This window comes from Harpia harpyja, chromosome 6 (assembly GCF_026419915.1).
Source record: "Harpia harpyja isolate bHarHar1 chromosome 6, bHarHar1 primary haplotype, whole genome shotgun sequence".
In the NCBI taxonomy this organism is placed as follows: Eukaryota; Metazoa; Chordata; class Aves; order Accipitriformes; family Accipitridae; genus Harpia; species Harpia harpyja.
The window spans coordinates 46,132,758-46,154,193 of NC_068945.1; positions in this window are offsets into that span (position 1 = coordinate 46,132,758).

Consider the following 21,436-nt stretch of genomic DNA (forward strand, 5'->3'; position numbering starts at 1 on the left):
TTTTCTCTCCCTGTAGTGCCTGTTATGCATGTCTTTCTGTTTGCTGTATCTTTTCTAGCCCTCATTTTTGACCTCGGACTGTTTACTTGAAGGACAGTAATTTGTGCCCTTCCACTTCCCTCAGCAAAGGATAACATTGATTTTGCTTTGAATGTAGAATCGTACTTTCAATATGCTGGGGTAAGATAGGAGCAATTCTGTTTTAACTTTGAAATCAGTTATGGGGAGATCTAGCTCTTTTCAAGAGCTGCTCTACAATTCCTTTGTGGCCTGAAGCATCGGACTGTATCAGTCTCCTTTTCAGGACTGTGGAGAAGATGGACCAAACAACATACTGGAATTTGAGGCATCCTCTCTCTCCTCTTAGTACTTATTTATTGATCGTTGCCTGCAGTAGCTGTGGAACAGTTCTGTAGCTGCTCTGCAAACTAGAGGAAAACATTTTTCTTTCCCCAGCCCAGCTAGCATCTAGCCTCGCATCAAAGCTCGTCTTCAAAATTGTATAGCACAGGGTTTCTTGAAACACTCTTTTTATCCTCTTTGCTTGGTTTATACCTCAGCAGAGGTGTGACTTCTGAGTTTTACACCCAGCAATAACCATGAGTGGAGTAAATAAGTTCATTTTGATTTATCCACAGGTATTGAAAGGAATGTTTATACCTTCCTCTAAGTTTCCTGACAGTTTTTAAATTCAATGTAATGAAATCTCCCTTCAGCCATTAATCAGCCACCATAAAGCTCAAGAACTTCACCAGTTAAAAAAAGAAAAAGAAAAACATGTTCTTTCCTTACTGCTATCTGCAAATCCGTTGTTAGAGCACATTTCCTTAACAACAGAAATCTTGCTCTGGCTTTGAAACGTCAGTTCTTGTTTGCAGCGTGACTGACCTCCCATCCTGATCAGTGTGGTTCTGACCAGGAAGCCTCGTCCTTACTGAGCAGAGGGGAGCACAGGCAAGTACATTCAAAATCCACCCTTTTTACTGTAAGCGCTAAGTACGATGTACGTACTCGCCCTCTAGGAGCTGGCTTGAGATCAGTTGTTTGCTCCCAATAGGTCAACGAACAGCTGGCAAATATGTAATGCAGCTCATCAACAATTACAATTTGGATCCTGGTGGATGACTTAATAACTTTCATGTAGGTTTTTTTTCTTTTTCTTTTTCTTTTTTCCCTTTTTTTCTTTTACTCCTGTATCCGGCACATAACAACCCTAAGGAATAGGCATGAACCGCACCTTGGTTCTTGCTGGGGCTCACGCTACCAGATCCCTACGGCAGCCCTGTGGTGTGTCAGGGCTGGCCGTGTCCTGCTGGTCCTGTTCTGCTGCTGCTGCCCTCCAGGAGACCAGAGAGCGAGATCCCATCAAAGGTCAGCCTTCATCTGCAGATGGGTCCAGACCTGGGGCATCTCTGTTGCATCAGACTGTCTCTGGTGCGTTAGTGCCTCTTTAATTGTCTTGCTTCTGTGGAGTTTTGCTAGTTGATGCAAATATTCAGGGAAAAAAAAAGAAAAAGAGCAGTCTTTATGCATCAGTGTTCTTGAAGGCATATGGCTCCACCTCATAAAGCAAGATTGAGAACGTGCGTATCTTGATCAGCCTGATTTTTGTGTTCAGGGAGTTTACTTGTATCAGCTCCAGGCCAGCTAGAGCCACTGGTGCAGTGAACTATGTTGTTTTTATAGGAAAAAGAGAATATGCTTAACAAATCTAGAAGACTATAGGAGCTTTAACAAATACAAACAAAATGAAATTGAACATGCTGCAAACTGGCTTGAGAAGACAGATGAAAAACATCTATTTTTTTTCAAAACTATATGTGCAGTCAATTGACTGTTGCTTATGTGTATGATGCATCAACAAGAAAATCTGCAGTCTGTCCAGTTGGTTCACCTCAGAGATAAGGAAGTCTAAAAGTAAATCTTCGGTTTTGATTGCATCCTAATAAGTAAAGATTATCAAATTTCCTTAAGACCTTAGGAATATCTAGAAATTAGCACAGGCAGCCAAGTTATTTTAATTGGTAGTTTCTTGGCTACCCTGTTATTACGTGCAATTAAGGACTCTTCCCATGGTATGTTAAGATGGCACATACAAATGGTATCAGTGCTTTATGTGGAAATCTACTTTGCTCATGCTCATCGACTCAACCTGAAGGAGAAGTTGTCCTATGAGAACTAATCTAGCTGATTTTTTCTTTTTTCTTTTTCTAACTAAACTAAAATACTGCTGTATGTGTAGCACAGCAGTGCCTGAAGCCCTGTATAGATTTGGTGCCCAGGTGCCTTGGAAACACCTATGAGAATCCAGCGGCTGATCTGGAGGGAGTCGACATTAAGCTTGGAGAACATCCACAGGAGTCCGCCTCCTAAAACTAGCCGTCCTTGAATAAATACTGATTCTGTGTGCTACAACCTGAAGTAGAGAAATTGTGTTAAGTTCCTTCAATCAATTTTCTTTCTATACTTCTTTATGACAAATAAATTTTGGAAGATGTGTAACTTTTTTTTTGTAGATGTCATGGTTCTTCAAGGCTGCCATCACATGTGTTAAAATATATATATACCTCAGCTTCAGACCTACCATTTTTCAGCTGATAGGATATTTTTGTGGATTTTAAGAGGGCCAGAACTGATTTTATTTGAACTCCAGACTTGGTTTTGCAGTGTTTGCTGCAACGGCATAACATGCAGTGCTGACCTGCTTTGTCCAGTTAGGTTTCTTGGCCTTGAATTTTCTCATATCTATTTAAAAGATGAAACCAAACATCTTCATTTAAAATACTCTCACAGTAATTACAGTACGGCAAGTTGCTGTTCAGAAACTCGAAACCTACAGCACAGTTAACAAGGCTTTCTGGGAAAATACTTGCTACTGCTATAGCAGTTCTTTCACAGAGGTCATGGCGGGGAGCCAGAGGAGGTTGGTAGACAGCTAGGCAACCAGAAAAGAACAAGTTTGTCAGCATGTACAGCTGATTACTGTGAGAATAATTTTCCATAAGCATAGCCTGCAGAGTGTTTGCTTAAGGGAGGGTTAATTTTTCACTGAACTTCCTAAAAGCTAAGCCATTTTTAACTGTGGTAGAAAGTAATTTGTTCAAATCAGATGGAATAAGGCTCAGTATGATTTTTATCCTATTTTAATACTACCTACGCATTGCAGTAGGATGAGGTATGATATTTCAGTATATATAGGCAATATAGGATTATTCCCATAATGATACATTATGACAATTATTTTGGATAGGTATTTTGATTTCTACTAGCTACAGTGATCAATTCGGAACAAGAAAACATGAGAAATGTTCTCAGTGGCAGAAGAGACAACCTTTAGTTATTATGTTCTCCTGATTGTGAATGTCATCTAGGTTGCCAACGTGTAACCTTAAGAAATAAATTCATTTTCTTTTCTAGGTTGCTCATGGTTATAACCGTAGCGTAACCCTGTGGGAATATGGGTGGTCTTAAAAGTTTTATGGTGCTCTGTAACCCAAAATCTTTAACCAAGTATAACTGAATCATAGTTCCAATCTCCAAAGCAGGTTTGGGTCTGTTCAACTGCTGCACTGTATCTATACTTCTCCTTTCTCTGGCTATCTCTGTGTGCAAGGTCAAGGCTGAAAGAGGGTATTACGCAGGCCTGTGTCGTATGGAGGCTTCCTTCACACTGAAATAATCCAGTGTTAGCTGGTTGCCTAAGGAATGGTATAAAGCAGATGGACTGGAATAAATGCATGAACTCTAAACTTTCAAAAATCAGGAGACAAAAATCGATTCATATTTACACTGAAAAAATGTTTTTGATGAAATAATAACCCACTCAATTTTTAATGTCGTTCTTGAATATACAGAATATTTGCCAAAGTCTCTATAACCATGTGTGGTTTATTTCAAATACGATGCAATCCATAACCTGCAGCCTGCTGAATTTTGCAATATGAGCTGTCTTTATCCATTATTTATTGTCTTCGAATATGAGGAGGATCAGAATATTAGACAGAGGGAGCACAGTGGCTTTGAGGATGAGTCATAGGAATGAGATGAAATTCTGTAGGAATAAGCACTATGCTGCAGTGTCTCGGTTGAGAACGACTGAGGAGGAGTCCCGAGAACGGTTGGGAGCTGCCCTGGCAATGTGGCCTTGGAAAGGTGAATGCAAGTCCTGGGGGCTTCGGAGGAGAGATTCCTGCTCTAGCCAGGGAGGTATTAGTGCCATTGTGCAAGGCCCTAATGCACCTTGTCAGGAATAATGTCTGTGATTCTCTGCCCGTTTTCTAGAAGATGAATTTAGTTTGGAACAGGTTCAGAGGAAAGATAGCATGTCTGGGAGAATAGGAAAGAGATGATGAGGTATCACAGCAAAACAAAATGACAGAAGACCTGAGAAAATACATACATGTTTAAATATAGTGTACTTCCTGATCATTGAATAGATGCAATTTCTGTTGAATAGATATAATTTCTGTGCATACATGTAATTTCCAAACAATCCACAGTGACTGCCTCCTCGTTTATCAGGTGATGAGGGACTTTAGGAGGAACACATTAGAGAAGAAATATCTTTTTTTAAAGGAAAGGGCAACATTGGTTCAAGAAATTAATAAGGGATACATTTAGACAGAAATTTACCGATTCCAAACTGTGAGGATAGTCTGTAATGTGTCTCCAGCAAGATTAAGTGGGGGCAAAATATTGAACTGCTTTTAAGCTGGAGCTCAAGACATTCATCAAAGTGGTTCTATAAAGTGTTGCCTTTAACGCCAAAGGACAGGACTCAATAATTCAGAAAATCCCTCTAGTTTTTCTGTTCATATTTGTCTTTTAGGTATCTTACCATCTAAAAAGTAATAATAAAACCAGTCACTGCTATGAAAGGAATTCAGAATCCTTCTGTCTTAAGTTGTGTAAAAATAATAAATGATTTGGGGTCTGTTGAAGAACAGTAGCTTCTAAACAAATCTGTCAAATCTTAATTTAAGTCTCTGTTTAGTCTGCAGCAGTGAAATTGCTCTGAATAGAAAATACATGATAAAATATGTCTGACGGGTCTTGTCAAAAAGCTTTTTCATTCTATTTAGCACTTTCCAATAATAGACAATCTCTACTTCATTTACTAAAAAGTAATAAAACTGCTGAAGCCAGAACTTATTGCTGGTTAGTTTAAAACAAAGAAAGTTTATAACCTCTCTTTACAGTGTACTGCTCACCCTGTATCTAGAAGTCAGTGGTTAAATAAAGTCCCTCTGGGAGGATGTTTCCGTTCTGAGTCATAAGCATTGGATTGACAACCTTTATAGAAATTTAAATGCAATCCTATTAAAAAATACACTTCTACAAACGCTGAAGGATAGATTTCTTTCACTGGGTGTGGGGGCACTAAGCTGCAGTATCTCGGAGAGCAGCTTGTAGAGAATTTGTGTAGCTATGCAAAAGCAGTAACTCTGGGAACTGCCGGGCGAGAACACCTCTAGCATCCCATCAGGAAGATGGACTATCTGATCGTACAGGACCCACCAGACAGCAGCAATTATCTAAATGGTGTTTGCCCACAGGAATAAAGCAACAGTCATATAAATAAAAAATTGTTGTGTTTTCTTTCAGTATCCCATTAGAGATGGATATTGTTCTTGCAAGCATAATTTGAAACAAGTATATCAATAAAATGCAAATAACTATCACAATACTTCTGGGTGCATATTTTAAGCATACAAAATTTAGAAAAATAATTTCCTCTAAATTTACTTTGTGGATTCATCAACATTTGCTCTATCTCCCATAACTATGAATTTGGCTTCATTTTGAGTTCACTCTCTTGCAACTGCAGAATTTGGCCACAGGTTTTACCCTTACAACCTCTGGTTAACTTATAAGTGAAAAATGTAAATGTGCTAAAAATTATAAAAAAATGCAAACACCACTCTTGTCACAGAAAAATAAGATATGCATAGGGGAAATTAATTTTTCCAACATTAAAAAGAATAGTTTGGCAAATGTAAAGGCCAGGCAACCCACTCAGGATGCTGAGCATACACATTGAGGAGGAAACTAGAGGAATCACAGATGATGTTGTACTGATGCAAAGGAAGAATGCTGAAAAAAGGAGTTGTGAAGACGTTGGACAGCTTTCTGGAGCAGCAGAGAAGACAATACCAGCAGGCTGGGAGCGTGTGAGATTCCTGTTCTGATTGAACCCCAGCACTCACAAGTGCCAGCGCACGATCACACTGTGGTGAAGTTGCCCCTAGTTGCTGGGCTGGGCTCGTGGTGGAGTCTTTGGACACAGACCCTCCTTGGCGGTAGGCAATTCTCAGTGTGGTTCTCAAAGCCTACACAGATTCATGAGCAGGAAACCCACCACTCCCAACATAATTCCTTCTGCTGGTCATGCACACAACGCTGTGCAAATCGTTTCTTGGTTTCACCCTTCCGCTATCACAATCTCTAGATCACTTCAGATATGGCACTGCTGTTAGCTTCCTGGGGAAGGGCATCTCAAGGTGACTGCAAGCTATATGTGTGGACACAGACTCTGTACGGCTCAGCACTGTGCTTATCAGAAGTGCCAAAAGAGAAATGCAGTGAGGCCCTGCCGCTGTTAGAGAGTACTACCATTGACACTTTCTGTCTTGTAGCAATAATTTTGTTCACTGTCTCCGCTTCTACATGTTGTTTCTTCTTTGTTAATTTAAAGCAAACAGTTGCTTACTGTCAGTGGTCGACTGGTCTAACTTTCCCTTCTCCCTCAAAAGCACAGTTACTAATAAAAGTTCAAAATTTGTGCTTTGCAGTACTTGTTTTTCTCTTGATGAAACTGAATAGCTAAAGTTATGCCAAAAGTTTCAACAAGCAAACAAACAAACCCCAGTAAACAATCCACACAAATGGGTTGTGTTTCAACACATGCTTCTGAGCCAGCACTCAGAGATTTAAAATATTTGGAAACAAAATCGTCCATTAACCAATGCAGTCCATAAAGTTAATCAGCCATAATATACTCTCTAAAGATTAGCAGTACTTTCACACCAGGGGGTAACACCTCTCCCCCCAGCAAAACAGGCACTTTACAAGTCTGTAACGCATCAGTACTTCTTGTCTCATGATAGCCCGCAATCCAGAAAGCGGCATGCTCATTTAGAGTTGGTTTCATTGAAATTGCCACGTATTGCAGAGATGGGAGCATTTGTGTGTGTGTGTGTGTGTGTATATGTATTAGTACATATATCATCACTGATTTTTCTTGTCGTGCACTGCTGTTCCAACAGGAATGCCTCCTGGCCACTTAAGTAAAGGAAAACTCTCACCAGAGAAGAACTATTTGCCTTCAACAATGTTGAAGAACATCATTTGTCTTTGGCCATACAGATGCCTATTATACTGGAACTTTTGCACCAGCTAAGGCTGTAACTGAACTTTTAATGTGGCTGTACTGTCTGGATGAGGTTTTACAGCCCAGGGCCTGAGGACAGGCAGGACTTCCAAGAAGGTAGAGCTTTTTCTTAGAAAACTTTGAGTAGCTCTGCTTCCTCACATGGATTTTTGAAGTCGCTGCTGATCATCCAAGATAATTTGAATACAAAATCATGTGAAAAACCTCCTGCTCTCAAAGTGCTGATGTGTTTGTGGGTTTTGCAAGCAGCTGGCATGTAAATGTAAACATGTAAACCTCCTCCTTTGGTAAACATTTACAATGAATCAAAGAGATCTGTAGTGGGTGCAAGTTGAGCTTAATTGATGTATGAGAATTTAAATGCACTGTGAACCTGACTGGCTCTCCAGTGTGTAGTCTTACCTGCAGTGAGGTAAATGAGATTTTTGCTAATGAAAGGTGTAGAAACAATCCTGGACCACCAAACAGCCATAGCTCAGTGCTCAACCCTTGTGTATTCTCTTTTCAGCCACTGCCTGTTTTAAGACTTAAAATCCTACACTATTCTATCAAAGCCCTTTTTGATATATTATTGAAAAGACTTCTGCCCCTTTTGAGCTGAATGGAAGGCAGCGAAGGTATAGAGACCTGATAATAAACACTAAGATTTTTTTAGTATATGATTATTGAATGAAGAAATTCCAAAATGGTTGTGTCTTGTGTTATTATCTGAATGTTAAATAAATCTTTTTTGATTGATAAATCTTAATGATGATAAATCTGGATAAATCTTTTGTTGTCTTCCATTTCATAACAGTAAATTTATTTCCAGTGTTTCTAATGCTCCCCCATTGTGCCTCGTCACCATTGCTGAAAAAGAGAAACTGTATTCAGGTGTTGCCTGTTCTAACACAGGCAGATCAAGGAAGTGCAGTGAAGGCAACAATTAACATGGCAATCAGTATGATGAATGGTGGTGACCAAGCTTTCTGCAGTTATAAAACCAGCGCTGGGTTCTTTCAGTCTCACTCCAAATTTTGTTGAAACTGATGAGGCAAAGTTTAAAGTTTAGAGGATTTTCCATTGAAATTACATGGCTGTCCTTAGTCTGCGATGATGGGCTGCAAATGGCAGGAGAAGAGATTTCAGGAGAGGTTCCATCTGCATCATGCTTGCTGTTGGGCCCAGGGTGCTGCAGAAACAGCTTCTAGTCCCACAGACATTTTCAACCCAAGAAATATAGCAGGAGGTGAAAAGGTGGGTGGAGTGGCTAGCATTTAAATGAGCCAGGCTGCTTCTAACATCAAAAGATTCAGTCCAAGAATTGGCCAAAGGGTCAACCAGATTCTTGCCTTGCCTAAGGCAGTATTTCTGTAATGATTTTGGTCTATGCAAATGCTTACTACAAATGTGGAGTCAGGGAGCCTAGGCAAACTCCTAAATTTGCCGAGGGCTTTGTGTTGGGCTAGGGATTGTCCTCTTTCCTTAAACATTGAACATTTAACTTCTAGACAGTGTATCTTACCCATATTACATCCATACTGTGTTTCTATAATTTTTTGATTTTCTAATAAATGTTCTCAGTTTATTGCACAAGATTCTGATGTCTTTCCTCATCGGGTGAATAATTGGGCTGGTTTGCTATATTCACTTTAATCTCTCTTGCTTAATCCCTACAAATTCACAGGTAGCTAATTATGGCCTTGCTAAGTAAAATTTTCAGGAAGTATTTTCTTATGATTTGCCTTTACAACTTTATATATATGTAAGTATATCTCTTTACATTCTTTTGCTTCTTCATGATTAAATGCTGCCATTATTTTACAATGTGCATCCATGTAGTGCCCTGGAATATCTCTTCTCAAGAGAAGAGAAGATCATGGGAAGGAAGTCTCAGATGGGATATATCCCACCTGGGATCCCTGTAGGTATTTCCTGAGTCAGCAGTTCCAAAATGAAGACCTTCATCTCCTTGAGGGTAAGGTGTGGCATAAAGCCCAGATGAATAATCCCCTAGCAGCTTAACCTTCAAGAACTGGAAACTCTGAGAGCCGTGTCCAGAAACACGTGGGTGCCAGGTGTGTCCAGCCAGGGGGGTGAAGGTGGAAGCACTTGGACATTGTCTATTTTCCCGCATGAGCTTTGGGCAGCAGAAGGCTCTAACCTGCTGTCCTGTGTCACGCCAGGAAGATGGGCAAGACCTGTCCCACCTCTTCATCTCACCAGAGAGGATCTCCATACTTTGCTGGTGTAGGGGAACTGTTGGGCAGCCTTCTCGTTTTGTCCCCACACTTCTGGGAGCAGCTAGTCCTGCAACAGGGTGAAGGGAAGGAGCTGTAGCCAGGTGCTGTGAAGTTCAGCCTCTTGTTCAGCAACAGGGAAATGGCCTCTGAGCTTTGCTCATAAGGGGTAATGCCAATGCAGGACCATATCCTTTGCATGAGGATCTGATTTTGGAAAGAAGATACTCTTGTGCTTTACAGCCCAACTCATATTCTGGCACTTTGATTTGGGAAAATAGCTGCAATTAACAAGAAATATCTTAGGGTTAACTTGCATTTCAGTGATTAAAAAGAGCAGTTATTGTTTCTTTGCACATTAACTTTTGTGAATGCCATTTTATACGTACATTTACCACAGGCAAAAAGAACTGAAAACACCTCTAAATGTAAAGCTACCAGTGCTATAATACACAGTTCCCCTCATAGGTTCACCACAAAGGATCATGCCAACCTCTTGACGCAGCGTGTGCAGCCCTATATTAAGCTATTTTAATGGCTCTTAATTCAGTTTTGATCTTTAGAGCTTGTTCTTGAAATCCATATCTAAGATAGTCTGTATTAAGTAATTTGGAGTGTTGAATTAAATATCATCCACAGGGCTCAAAAAATCTTGATAATGTCGTTTATATGAGGCACAAGGGGTGGGATTCATTCATTTGACTGCATGCAGATTGCTCCAGGAGCTACCTACGTCTATACTAATCACATCATTTTCCCTTTATAACCAAAGAAAAGAAAGAAGCACTTGAAGGGTATGAGTCAGCTGATCTATTTCAGATATCTGGTATACGATGAGATGAACTGCACCTTAAAAGCTACTATTACTCCGTAGTGACTTCAAAAGGAGCCTTGGTGACTGGTTCAGGTATAGACATTTGTACGGGTGATATCTAAAGAGAGGTGAATCCCACTGAGGTGACTGACAGTGATTATGGGCATGCCTTTAAATAAATGAGCTCAAGCACTACACATTTTACTCTTAGCTCTACAGCTGTTTGCATATTAAACAAGCTGGTAATGCTCTATCATCAACAGTATTCTCGGTCTTCTCTTTTCTGTCTCCACAGTAGGTTGCTGACAAGTTTGACTAGTCCTTTAAAAGTAGAAGAAATCAAGGTATTTGAAAAAAGAAAAGAGTGAGAAAAATTAGTCTGCATCTTGATAATTCTCAGAGTGAAGGCACAGGTCTCAGTTTTTAAGCAAACTGAAATCCTCTATATGTGGATTTGAACAATTTTGACTCACTTCTGGGAGTAAGACATTGTCATTGCAAATGTAGTCATTATTTTATTGATAGACGTATTTTAGCCTTTTTTTTTGTTTTAAATTTTCTGGAGCTGACCTCAAATAGTTTTAAAAATCATTCATAGACATTAGCCAATGTCTCAGAAATCTGGGTAGCATTGTAAGTTATCAAAATATTGTGCACTTTTTGCATAATAGAGCACAGCTCTGCTCTAAAGTGTTCTGAAACAATGATTATTTTTTAGACTCAAAAGGCTATTCTGTAGAATTATGAGAACAAAAAGCGGGGGGGGGGAATGACAGAAAAGTGAAAACCAACTAAATTTACTAAAGAAAAAAACACTTTCATTTTCACCCACAAGATGGTGCCACTTCCTCAACGTAAAGTGCAATTTTCCTTTGAAAACAATATAAAAATGACACTTAGGAAATTAATCCCCATGAAAAGGGCCATGGAGTGCATAAATCCTACTAGTGCCTTTAAAATAGTGTTTAAATGGGATTTAAATGACATATGGTCCTCGTGCTGGCCCTTTCCACAAGAGTAAGATACATCCTGCATGAATTCAGGGACGTATTTGCTAATCTGCGTGACAAAAATAACCTGTTAGTGCATATTGTCACTGCTAGCTCTTCAGAGTCACATCGCTCAGTCTGAGCGGGTTTCTGTTTCTTTCTGTGCACTGTAAAAATAATCATTTAGCAAATTTCAAAACGTTATATCTAACGGAATGCATTGAAGATGGGCGATCTGCACAAATATAACTGCAATTTAAGAAGAGTGGGGTTACCAGTGTGTGGCTGAGAACACATCTGAAAGTCTTTGTTGCTGGGAATGATTAATTGGGTGGAAAGCTACCAGCTTTCCCTTAGGTTGCTGCTGGGTTTACAACGTTGGCAGTTAGATAAAGAAGACAAAACACTGCTGACTTTTAAACTAAATGCATAGGAAGAGTAAAAAAGCAGAACATTCTCAATATCACTTTTATAGTCACATCAGAAGAAGACCTTTTTTGATGATAACTGCTGTTTATTATTATTGTCACCTTATTAAGGGTGAAAACCTGAAAGATTAAGAAACCAATTTATGGTTTTCATTTCATCTGTGAAAATATCTTCCAAGTCAAATACTGAAATGGCAGGAGATGGCAAAAGAGGCAGTCCCTTGGCAGCTGTCTGCACCCATTCTCGGCTGCCCTTTACTCGTCCCCTTCCAGTCCCTCTGGGACAGCCAAAGAAGTGCAGGGGAGCAAAATAGTGTGGAGGGTCTCCCTGCTTTTATTTGGGGTTTGAGTACCCCAAAAATAGTGTCTAGTGATGAGAAAACATTGGGCAAACTCAACCATGTGCATCATTGCCAGTCCAACACATGATGAGAATATGTTTTAATTTACTAATAGAAGTGTAATTTTGTGTTTTATCATGAAAATCCTAATCTGTGTTTAAGGTGGAAAAATCAACCTTTTATTCAAATGAATTGTGTGCCTGATTCCTACTGAAAGTCAAAACACGTAGGCTCCTACATCTCTCACGCAGTCTTGTGAGTTTTATTTGAGAGTAGAATCCAAAACTGTTTCTGTTCACACTGTTAGGAACAGTGGGGTGAATGACTGAAATGGTTTCAAGGGTTTTTGTTGCCCAACGAACTCGTCTGAAATATAGAAACCCTGATACAAGTAGCTGGATGACAAAGCATGAATTTGCCTCCTAACCATGAAGCAAGTCATTGTCTCGAGGTAATTTCCACTCACACCCGGCTCCTGCCTGGCCCAGGTGATATGGTGTCATCCCTATGGTAATCCCTAATTCTGGAGGGAACAGGTTATTCACCACCTGAAGTACGTTACTATCCCAATGGGTGTCAAAAGGGATCATTTACTTCAAATTGCGTAAGTACGGGATTTTGCATGACTCAGGGTAGTATGAAGGCTCCATACCTACTTTGTTTAGGCAAGCTGCAAGCCTAAGGATGTGTCCTGGCCCAAGTCATGCAGGGTGTTTCTCCGATGCCGAAGTAATCCCGTTCCTTATGGGAGTTCCCCATATGCATATGCAGCCTGTGCTTGAAAAATGAGAATAAGTTTAAAGATGAGACACAAACTCTTATAGAAAATTACTGTACTACTTCCTTGATTTGCACAAAAATCTGGATTTGAGGTTATGCTGCAAGGCCCTTGGTTTTACTAGTTATGCGAGAAGCAAAGTTACGTTTCATTTTTTATTGACATGCTAAAAAAAGGAAGATTAATAGAGAGAAGGGAGAAAGAAAACAGAAAAGTTTCAAAATTAAGGTTAAGATTTTCAAAGAAGTGGATATAATTTGGGCTAAATCTTGTTAGAAACCTTAGTACAACATATTTCTAAATAGGTCCACTTTATAATATCATATTTTTTATTTTATACCATATTTTTAGAGGAAAAAGCCCTCTCGTGGTAGTCTTTAAAGTCGTAGTTAATGCCTCTTCTGTGAAAAAAAAAAAGTGTTGATTTCAGACAGTGGCTTTTGTGTTTCAGTTAAAATTGAATCATGTTTCCTTGTAAAGCAAAACAAAGCCCTCTGGTAGGAAGGGGAAGGAGGAAGGAATAGCAAAGGCAGGAAAATATAGCTTCTGTATCTGGGTAGCTTTTGGAGCACATGATCCAAACTGTGTTTTTCTGGCCAGGAAAAACATTTGCCTTTTTGCTCTTATTTTCCTCTCTACAATTCATGGAAAACTTTTTTTTTTAGAACTAGATCTGATTGTTTGGGACTGGTTTTTAGCTTGCTGTGCTAAGCTAAATGTAGCAGAGTTAAGGCAACCTGCCTGGCTAAGATGGGTTCTCAGACAGAAAGCAGAAAGCATTGAGAAAAAATAATGCAAAGAAGGAAAAGAAGCTGGAAAGGAGTTTCGTACATTAGAAGGATGGTTATTAGAAAGGGCTCGTGTCAGAGGCATGAGTTGGGTCTCACCATGACTGATTGCTGGTTCCTTTTTGGTGCTAGGGCTGCTGAGCATGATCACCCCTGCAGACCCACTGCCCCAGGGTGTTAGGAACAGCCCTTGTTTGTTCTCAAAGGCAGTTCTTGGTTCAGTGTGGTGTAACGGTGTGCAGTGCCCGTGGGTTCGGGGTGCTGGTTCACCGTTCTCACATCCCTGTTTTGTCTTCAGCGCTTTTAGAGTCTTTCCTCTTTCACTTCCCCCACACAAAGAGCTTTTAAAAGGCCAAGGGGCATGACCAAAGCAAAGACTTCTGCAAATAGCAGTATTTATCATATTTCTAGGAGCTAACAAACAACTTTCTGACAACATTTTGTGAGCCTGAGTGTTCAACAAAGAAAAGGGCTAAATAATTTCAGAAAAACAAATCTCTTGGTTTTATTGGTAGCTTTACTGTTATCCTCTCCACTTATCCAAGTTCTGGTTTACAGCACAGACTTTAGAAAATGAGTCTAAAGTACGAAGTGCATTTTGTGAGCAGTGGGTTTCTGACTGTGATTTCTGTATATATACACACATATATATATGTATATAGATAAGCAAAGACTTATTTTCCACAAAAAGTTTTTTCTCAAGTGCTGATTAATTATTTTTTATTAGCATCCAAAAGTACTTATTGTGGAAGTGAAAAAATCTTCTTTTTCAATATGGAGGAATAACCTGATCTCATGAGTTTTCTATGATCCTGCTTGTTTTCATAGCATGTTAGAAAATCTATGAAAATTGTGGAGATGGGATTTAGCCACAGGCCCCAGCTTCTGCTTGCTGGCTATACAATAGAAACAGAAGAAAGTTGCCTTGCAGAAGTATGTGGGAAGTCATGGCTGTTCTTTAGCTTCCTCTTTAGTCAACATAAATTGACATTTTTTTTTTCCTTATTCATTTATCTCCTGCTGTTGCTTGAAAGTACCGTCAGCCATACAGGCCTGTGAGTCAGCCACCTCTCTGCATGAAGCTGAACAATAAATTCCATTTCTTCCTCCTTGCAATTTAAATATAACTTCATTCCCCTGTTCAACCAGGAACAAGGTCTGTTACTTGTTCTCTTCCTGTGTGATGAGATTACCAACTCCCTTTGATGTGACAACGAACATTCATCTACATTCAGAAAAAAGTGAGTGCACAACACTTTTTTCTAAAAGAGTGCCAAAATAATGGCAATATCACAGAAAAAAAAAAATAGGAAAAGGTCTTTGAGTAAAGTATCTCTTCAGACAGCAGCATCTCAGACCTGGTGACTCTTATCTTCAGGAAAATGTGTTCAGAAAGTCATCCCAACTTTTCTCTATTTGATAGATGTACCAAGAGTTGGGGAGCCACAGATCTGATTTTGTGAGAGTTGTTAATAAAGCATTTATCTCTCCAAAACTATGTTCGGAGTGTGATAAGCTTATAAATGTTTGCAGGCTTTGAGCTTTAAACACATTTTCTATCTTTGTATTTTGTCTTTGTATTGTAAACATAACCATCACTAGAGTAAGATCTCAGCTATCTAAGTGCAAAGGCCTAGTATGCTGAGTGTAGGAGGTTCTTGCAAGAATACCTAAAAACTAAGATTGACCAAACCACTGGATACATCCAGAGAATGTTACTAAAGTGCACACTTTTTGCATTTACCCACAGAATTAAATAGTTGCAGAAATGCAGAGGCGTTGCTGTAAGAAGTTCTGTCTTAAATGGATTTTTAGGTTCTTTAGAAAGCATAAGGAAAGTGAAGGGGGTTTATCTTTAATTTCTCATGTTTTGTGTTAGGCTAAGAAGGAAAATCAGATCTTCCTTGGCCAGAATATCTAGTGTTATTGCAAAATTTCCTTGTAACACTGTTAAATCCCTGATCTTCCTCCTAACGAAACCAGAGTGCTAGTCCAAACTTTGCAGTGATCTTGGCTGATTTGTAATTGCCTTGGTATTCACGGGTCTGGCCTTTATTTCACCCTAAAGCTATGCACACCCACTGTCCTTTCCTGCGTGGCAGAAGTGCCACTCACACGCAGGTTGTACATATGTTATTCAGAGACACTCCTACTGGAAAGAGGTTTTTTTATATCTATATCTATATCTATATAAATGTATGGTTTGGCATCTGTGGGTTGCGTTGGCAATTCAGCAGCAAGCAGTCAGATGCCTGCAAGCAAAATAAGTGGGGTAGGATGGATTTGGCTGTGCAGCTTGAGGGAGATGGAAATGACACAGGGTCAGAGGCTGAGTGCTGGCAACAGGGACCAAGCACTTTTCTGGCAGAGGTGACCTGAGCATCCTTAAATTTAGCCAAACTTCGCTGAAAGCCTGCTACAACGGGGTGCTGTTCCCCAGAAAGGTGTCGGTGATGATAAGCGTTGACAAAAAGGCAGCTAACAGTTGGTACCAGCATCCAAAACTTGTCCCTGTCCAAACTGAAAGCTGGGCGAGGCAGCTTGTTCTGTCTCTCATGGTTAGCTAGATATTTTTAGGGTGTGTTCTAGTTTTAGTTTATCTAGCCATAAAATCAAAAGTCCAGTATTTATGATTAAATGTGTTCAGAAATGCAAGAGAGGGACCTAATCTAACTCTCTAACCCTGGAAGGGATAGATTTATAAAATTACATAAGGGCTTAAAATGCAGATAACTATCTAATAATACTTTCAAAAGCAACAAACCTGGTTCGGTGCTATCAGTCTTACTCCCAAAGATAGCTAGGTGCCTGACTGCACTGAAATCACCAATAAACAGGAATTAAATATTTGAATAATTTTACAGATATGAGCCCTTAGTCCTATGAGGCCCAATCAGTTCAACTGCTTTTAACAATGTCAGTAACTGCCTGTTTGCATCATTAGGCAATGATGTGACTTGGAAATCTGACTGCAGGGGCACGAGCCCTCTTACTTCACATTAACTTTAAATAAAATAGACCCTTAGGAGTAGAATTCAGTTCCAGGTACATGTATGGGCTTGAATGAAGCTTATAGCCCACAGATCTAATCAACTTGACAACATTTATTTTAAAAATCAGTATTAAAACTCAGTCTAATACTGGATTATTCCCACACCCCTTCTCAGCCTGTTTTTCCTAGCTATGAAGCATAAGGAGTTATTCTGTAGGCAGCATTGAATTTAATTTTTTCTAAAACTCTTAAAAGTAATTTTGTTATTAAATGTATATTCTTTATAGAATTGCTATATTAGTCCAGTTGTTTAATAAGATGTGAGTTTTTTAGAAGTGTTATTGTTCAGAATGTATTTGTGACATGGTGTAGAACCTGGATTTTAATATACATCAGGAGTTCATATTTTTCTTATAGTCTTTAAACACTAATATTAATAACTACTTGGTAATTAATTAGGAAACATACATTTTAATTATTTTGTCAATTATCTGAAAAAAACCCCACCAACCAGTTCTGTATTTGAGAACAGACTACATTGTATTCAAGTGGCAACCCATATTCCTATTGTGATTTCCTGAGGGATTTCTCTCCTGATGCATAGGAAGCTGGATTATATTTATCAGGAATGAAACTTTGAATGAAAAAAATCATTATTTTAGATGGGTAATAAGAGGCTGGGAACAGCTGAGCTTCCTCTCCAGCTCTAAACAAATACCGTTCTACATAAAGTACAGCTTGCTTCCTCAAATTCCTTCCATTAAAGATCTTGGTTTCGTTTGTAATTCAAATAAAACCAAAGCATAAGTCTCTCTCTGAATTGTCCCCCCAGCAGTCTCTCCCTACAGTTCCCTCTCTTCTGCTGCAGCCCGTCATTCCTTCTGTCCCACAGAACATTTTCTGCGTGGCTGGGGATGAGGTCCGGCTGCCGAGAGGCAGCAGAACTTGGGATGGCTCTGGATGTAGATGCCCACCTGAGTTCAGGGAGACACAACAAGGCTGCTCCAGGCTTTGGGATGTAGCAGAAGCTTTGTACGGCACAGGAGGAGGTTGGCAGGATCTAGACTGAAAATCCTGGTGTCATTCTCCTCCTCTCTGTCAGAATTATATATATACACACACAGGCATCCCTTTGTCAGATGGCAGGAATTGGTAGCTGCTGACTCATGGCAATTGTTGCACCTCCCTCGTGATCTCCATTTCTCAAATATCAAATGTAACTGCAATATCAAGTAAAAATAACAACAGCAACAAAACACCCTGAGATCTTACTGCCCACACAAGCGCAGGTGCAAAGAAAGGTGAAAACCGGAAACTTTTGGTGGGTTGGAGTATTACACTGACTCTTATTAAGTATTAGTATTGTCATCAAGTAGGATTGTAAAACAGAAACTACTTGTTCTCAAAGCTGCTTCTTCCATTCTGGGTTGTTTGGGGCTGTTTCATCACCCTGAACACATGCTTTTTGCTCTTGCTGGCTTTTATTCCCCAGTCATCGAAGGGATTTCTCTTGCTCTGGCAGCTCAGAGCACTGCCTGAATGACATGTGATGCTAGAAGAAGCAAGTTCTTGAGTTGGCTTTGTCCCCTGTTTATTGTACAGGATTCACTTTTCTGTGCGGTTCTGAGTAAAACCCTGGAGTGGGTGGTATCTTGGTAGGTGCCAGAGGTTCTTTCAAATTTGTTGTTCTTTCCCACTTTAGTCAAAAAAAGGCGATACATTCTACTAGTTTATCTGAGTTGGTTTTTCCACCCTACCACTCTATTTTAAGTGTGTTCAGGCCTATTTTTTGACTATACTAAAGATTTTACCTACATATGTATATAAACCAAATAATACATGTGCACAGCATGTATATATTTTACTCTTACATACTGATAATAACATTTAATTGGAAAGTTATTCTTCGCGTGGTATATTTGAACAGATGATAGAACAAAGAGAATAATGGAAATCAATTCCTTGTGAATTACGTCTCAGTTTCTTTCACATTTTTCCACTTGAGTGCAGGATAAGAAAAAGGGAAACGCTTTAGTGGAGTGAAATGAGACCCAGAGCAAGAATGAAAGTAAGGGGAGGGCATCGCTGCAGGGCTGGCAAGGCTGAGCTGTGCAGAGCCGAGGCTCCAAGGGGATACTAACCCTCACAAGTAGGGTAAGGCTGTAGTAAGGGAGAGAAGGGCAGCACCTGGGTTAGCAGCCGCCTTCCAAGGGAGAGATGCAGCTAGAAACACATTGAGAAAGAGGCATTTCATACATGCATCAGGTTGGTCTCCACTCCCAAGACTACAGGCTGAGATAACTGGGCTGAAGAGACCTTTACAATGCCTTAAAAAGGAAGATGGATATAAGGCCAAATACGAAAAGCTGTCTGTTTAATTTTACCCTTTGTGCTATGTTCTATTTTAGGCAAATAAATTGCGCTTTGTTTTGAATAAACCATTGCTGAGCCCTGGCAGGTGCTCAGGAAAAGCCGTGCTGGCCGAGCGAGCCCACTTGCTGTGCTCTGGGATGGGAACCCCGCGTGCAGGGCTGCGGCACGGGGCTGCCGGGCTGTGGGTGGGAGGCAAGAGGCAGCTCAGCAGCATGGCAGGGGTGCACCGTCTGGCCCGTGCCATGGCTGGAAGAGCTCTTAAATGCCCCCCCTAGCATAACTACTGAAGGTGTAGGGCAACAGTCAGTAATAGGAAGTTATTTCAGCCTTTCCCATTGTAGAAGGGATGCTAAAGCCCTCGCAGAGCATGTAGATAGGGGCACAAGTCTGTCTGTCTGTCTGTGTAATTGCACGTCCTCCCCTGACAGCAAACATCAGCCAGACACTCCGGAGGGGCTCAGGTCTCAGGGACCATGTCATCTCTACCCATTGATTGAAACAACCTGCTGAGTAAAAGGCAAGAAAAAAAGGGAGTCACACTGCAAGCTGGAGAACCAGCACAGGAGAGATCTTCTGTACATGCCTCAGCCTTGGGAAACCTTAGTTTGGAGCTCAGTCAAGGGTGAGACACAGGCTCATAGGAAACTTGCCTTTACTATTTCCAGGGCTCAGGGAGCTACTTGTTTCCTATTTAATTCAAAAAGCTGTGCAGATTCGGAGACAAATGTGGCAACAACAGCAACAAAAATGTCTGTAGTTGTTCCAATAATTCTCTGTACTTGTTTCCTGTATTTATTTCAAATTTAATGCTTAAATGGCAATGGTCATGCTTGACAAGATGAGGAAACCCAGGGTTTCCTTCTTTTACACTTGGCAGTTCTCACACGGGGATGTGGACATTTCTGACCTTGTCTGCACTGTTATGATACACAAATGTCCTTGACCATCATACTTCTGTATGTAGGGACTCCTTCTATCCATCCCTGTATATCTGGTGTTTTTTTGGTCGTTGAGGTAAGGTGTAGCTGTTTAAGCTGTTGTCCTGCTGAATCATTTTAAAAGCCTCTTTGAGGAGCACACAAGGGTGTGATATTGCTGGTCCCTCCTGCCCTGCCTTGGTCACTCACGCCATCCCATGGTGCTCAGCCACCAGGATCAGGAACCAGTGGTCCCTGGGGTCCGCTTGCAGGTGTCATGTTCAGGGAATAGCAAAGACTGAGAACTTTGGGTTAAGTTTTAGGGAGATTTATGCCCAAATCATAGAATCATAGAATCACTTAGTTTGGAAAAGACCCTTAAGATCACCAAGTCCAACTGTTAACATAACACTACCAAACCCACCACTAAACCATGTGCATAAGTGCCACTTCTACACATCTTTTAAATACCTCCAGGGATGGCGACTCAACCACTTCCCTGGGCAGCCTGTTCCAGTGTTTGGCAACACATTTGGTCAAGAAATTTTTCCTAATATCCAATCTAAACTTCCCCTGGTGCAACTTGAGGACGTTTCTTCTTGTCCTATCACTTGTTACTTGGGAGAAGAGACCAACACCCACCTCACTACAACCTCCTTTCAGGTAGTTGTAGAGAGCGATAAGGTCTCCCCTCAGCCTCCTTTTCTCCAGGCTAAACAGCCCCAGTTCCCTCAGCCGCCCCTCATAGGACTTGCTCTCTACACCCTTTGCTAACTTGGTTGCCCTTCTCTGGACACACTCCAGCACTCCAATGTCTTTCTTGTAGTGAGGGGCTCAAAACTGAACACAGTACTCAAGGTGCGGCCACACCAGTGCCGAATACAGGGGAACAATCACCTCCCTGCTCCTGCTGGCCACACTATTTCTGGTACAGGCCAGGATGCCGTTGGCCTTCTTGGCACACTGCTGGCTCATGTTCAGCCGGCTGTCAACCAACACCCCCAGGTCCTTTTCTGCCGGGCAGCTTTCCAGCCACTCTTCCCCAAGCCCGTAGAGTTGCATGGGGTTGTTGTGACCCAAGTGCAGGACCCAGCACTGAGCCTTGTTGAACCTCGTACAATTGGCCTTGGCCCATCGATCCAGCCTGTCCAGGTCCCTCTGTAGAGCCTTCCTACCTGCAAGCACATCAACACTCCCGCACAACTTGATGTCATCTGCAAACTTGCTGAGAGTGCACTGGATCCCCTTGTCCAGATCATTGGTAAAGAGCTTAAACACAACTGGCCCCAATACTGAGCCCTGGGGAACACCACTTGTGACAGGACACCAAATGGATTTAACTCCATTCACCACCTCTCCTTGGGCCCGGCCATCCAGCCTGTTCTTTAAAATAGATCTTCCTGAACT